The sequence below is a fragment of the Haemorhous mexicanus genome, chromosome 1, assembly GCF_027477595.1.
Source record: "Haemorhous mexicanus isolate bHaeMex1 chromosome 1, bHaeMex1.pri, whole genome shotgun sequence".
NCBI lineage: Eukaryota > Metazoa > Chordata > Aves > Passeriformes > Fringillidae > Haemorhous > Haemorhous mexicanus.
In genome coordinates this window covers 22,127-25,819 of record NC_082341.1, presented here as the reverse complement: position 1 = coordinate 25,819, position 3,693 = coordinate 22,127, and the positions used below count along the sequence as shown (strand labels likewise).

Below are 3,693 nucleotides of genomic sequence, written 5' to 3'. Positions count from 1 at the left end.
TGACGGGCACTGGCGTGGTGGCCTCTCTTCGCCGAGGTACTCAGGGTGCGTCCTCTGCTGCTGGAGGGGGGTTTTGTACTGGGGAAGCTTATTTTATTTTTCCGAATGAAAATAAGCTGCCCGGTATGCCCGTGTACGCGTCAGTAAAACGCTTGCTTTGGTAGGGAATTTAGTACTTAAAAGTAGGGGGTTTATTTTATTTAAGCGTGGATGAGTCTCCAATGACTCAATAGTCGCAACAATGTCAATATTACAGCCTGGCAGGTGACCGCGTTGGAGAGAGGAGGGCAGCTGCCAGCAGGCAGCCCCCCGGGGAAAACAGGGGAGTTTCAGTGGTTTCTGGAGCCTGAGGAACAGGGAGATGCCCTGAGCTAAGCAGGAGTTAAGCGCAGTCATGCGGAGGCCTGGCTGTTACGATTGAAGGTCGCTTCGTGAATATCGATAGTTTCTGTAGGTATTTTTATATCTATAGAAAGATAAAAAGTAAAAGTAGAATATAGAGCATTGTGCAGGAGAAGAAGAACCCTTTATGTAAGATGTGACCTGAGGGGCATCATGCCAGGCTGTCCCTTCCAGATTGGGAAGGATTCAGTGTTTTGTATGGCACGATGGAGAGTTTTGAAAAGTAAGATTTCCTCTTTGGTGCAGGTCCGATGGGTGAGGCCTGGCAGCTTGTGCACTGCCACTGTGCTAACCTGCGTGCCTCTCCTTCCCTCCCTGCTCCGCAGGCACAGCACGGGATCAGCAGGGAGGGGCGGCTCTGTCGTGGAGGATCCAGGAGCTCGGCGCGCGTGTCTGAGCCTGCAGCTGCGAGCCGCAGCAGGACCCAAGGTCTGCACACGCCTGTGTACAGGTACTCTCAGAAATGTTGACTGTCCTGACTGAGCCCTCAGGAGCTGGCAGTGCCAGCCTGGAGAACAAGAGTAACTTCCAGCCATTTCTTTTGTCTCCGTGTCCAGTGTTCAGTCTAATTACTGCTGGGCCTTTGCCCATCATGGTGTGAAATGCTTCAGGGAATAAAGGGGGGGGAAAAAAGCGGGGGGAAAAGAAAAAAAGATCAAACAGGGGTCTAAACCTCCGGAGGAAGAAGACATCTGTCAGGACACACTCTTAAGAGAAATGGGATAAAGAATACTTGTTTACTAAATCTTTCGTATCTGTAGCTAGTTCAAAGACAGTCAAAGCCAGTCCTTCCCATTAGAAGGGCAAAAGAAGAACAGAGAAGCCCTCAGCCTAAGCCATTGGAAGCAGCAGCAGCAGCTTTGTGTACTCTGGTGTGGCAGGCATTCCTAGGTTGGCTTTTTTTCTTTTGCATCTAGCACCGGTAGAGGAAAGTTCTTTGCAAGGTGATAGTTCCAGCCTTGTATTGAAATGTGAGCAAAGAGGAGCTTTCTCAATTGGATTTGGGTTTATTCACGGCACTTGTAAACAGAGTTAAGGTGAAGATAACACGGGCAGGGAGTGTGCCGTGGGTTACCACAAGCGATAAAGGATTTTGGGACGGTGACAAGGCAGTTTCCCCTTCAACGTATTGTTTTTTTTTTCTAGAAGAATTGTGCGAGGACAGAAAAGTTGCAATGGCATTGCAGTTCCCTGCACAGAAAATAGCCAGGGAGGTGAAGCCCGGCCCAGTGGTGCCGTTCGACTGCGCCCCGACTGGGAGCATCAGGTGAGTGACGAGGACTGAGCCGCTCCCCCCCTTTAGCAAGCACAGCAGCAGTGTCAAGCCGCATCACCCTTTTCCAGACCGCTGGCATGTGCTTGGGGACAATAACCTGTACTTTTCACAGCCAGGTCTTCTGAGCCACAGCACCTCCTGCTCTGCGGTGGCCACTGCTCACTGATCCCAGTGAAAACAAACTTGTGTACAGGCACTCTGCAAAATTCCCACCTTAGATGCCACTGAAGCGCAGCTTTGGCTTTCGGGCATCTCCCCTGCAGGCCGTCCCTTGTGTCATTTCCGCAGAGGATTCCTTGTTAGTTAATTACTTCATTTTGTTTTTCATTTCCAAAGAATATCAGTTGACTTTTACAGCTTCTTCAGTGCTCCCCAAGCTTCATGCCACACCTAAATGCTCATCTTCGCTGCCTGAAGGTCCTTTCTGACCTGAACGATTCTATGACTTTGGTCCGTACTTCAGCTTATGGGAGAAGCTGCACGTTGATTGGGTTTTGGAGAAAAAGATTTGAACGTCCAGCTGTGAATTGATCTTGTGTTTTGTCTTCCAGGTTCATTCCCATTGTGATCTGCAAATGGCAAATCAGGGTTGCTCTTTGTTAAAACCAAAAGCGCTCTCAGAATGTTGATGGAGGTGATGATTGCAGGGGCGATGCTTCTGGAGAATAGCTCCCCCATCTTCCCCAGGGCCTGGGCAGAGAGAGGTGGAGCTCGGAGTCCCCCCAGTCCTCCCGCGGGTGCTGGCGTCTGCAGCGCCATCGGGACGGGATCCACGGCGCAGCTCCCTCCTCCAGAGGCCGAAAGCTCAGCCTCCAGTTTCGTGCAGGGTGATCACCTTTCCAAGGCAATACAAGCACTTCCCAAGAGCAGCTGGTGAAGATGGCGCAGAAGCAAGGACAAGGGTGCAGTGAAAAGTTTGGTGCATCGATCCAGCTTCCGGACATGGTAGGGAAGACACACCGTTTGATAAAACACCAAACACGGTACTTTTCATTCTTTGTGTTTTTCTGTGCCCCCATTGTGATCACCCCTGGAAGTATTATTTTTGAAAAACATATCTAGGAGAGAAATCGTAACCTGCTTTGCGTCCTTCTGCCTGGAAGGGTTGTGACACAGGGAAGTGAGGAAGGGGCTGGCCGGGGTCAGCCTCTGCTGAGCCTCAGCTCTGGCTGTTGCTCCTGCTTCCCGGGTACATCCAAAAGCTGTCATGATCAAAAGAGCAGGCAGCCCTTCTGTCCTGAGTCACAGGGGCCATTTCTTCCTGAGTGACTCAAGATGGGAAATCATTCTTGGAGCTTCAAAAGAAAAAAAAAAAAACCTCATGCAATCATTTGTAAGTGTGTATATATACACATACATTTCCTTCAATGAAGAAGAAAATCTTAGAAATATCATGTCACGTCTGGCTTCCTAGAGAAAATCCTTATCTCTGGGCTTCTGAAATCAAATGTCTGTGCATTTATAGAGCATTTCCCCTCTTTTTATGTGCCTCCCACAGTGATCTTCTACCCTGCCCCATGGCAAGAAGAGAAGAAGAGTTTGGTGATTTTGCTGCTCTGCTCTCTCAAGGGTGTTGCAGGCTGCGTAGCAGGGAGTGAAGCCCTTGTCGCTGCTCATCAGACACTTTCCTACAGAATTCTCCCTGCAGTGATAAAATTAGACTGGTGTTAGTGAGCTGCCAAGTAGAGCAGGTAACATTGGACAAGAATGGTTTCTGAGCTGCTGTTCACTAGCACGTGTTTCCCCTTTCCAGCGCGGTGCCGCCGCCCAAGAAAGGATTTTTGTGGGTCAGCCAGATGTGCTCCTGCCTCCCACTGAGGCTCTGAGATGGAGCCGAGTTTGCATTCCAGTTTATTGCAACAGAGGGTCATCGGAAATTTCCTCAGCTATCTCAGGCACAGAGCCATGGAAGCAAGTAAGCCTGAGCTCCTGCGTGCTTGCTGTGAGCCTTGAGACGAGTGTGCATCATTGCAGGCTTGGAATTTATTGAAATGCGCTAAGGAAACCGGCTCTGG

At 49.9% G+C, this 3,693-nt stretch overlaps 1 long non-coding RNA gene across 1 annotated transcript; it reads left to right on the top strand.

The window, feature by feature from the left end:
• Positions 1–235: 235 nt before the first annotated feature.
• On the top strand, positions 236–3,693 carry LOC132336763 (uncharacterized). Its single transcript, XR_009488948.1, has 4 exons — positions 236–853; positions 1,549–1,669; positions 2,230–2,623; positions 3,177–3,693. It is a non-coding gene; the product is annotated as an uncharacterized LOC132336763 (long non-coding RNA).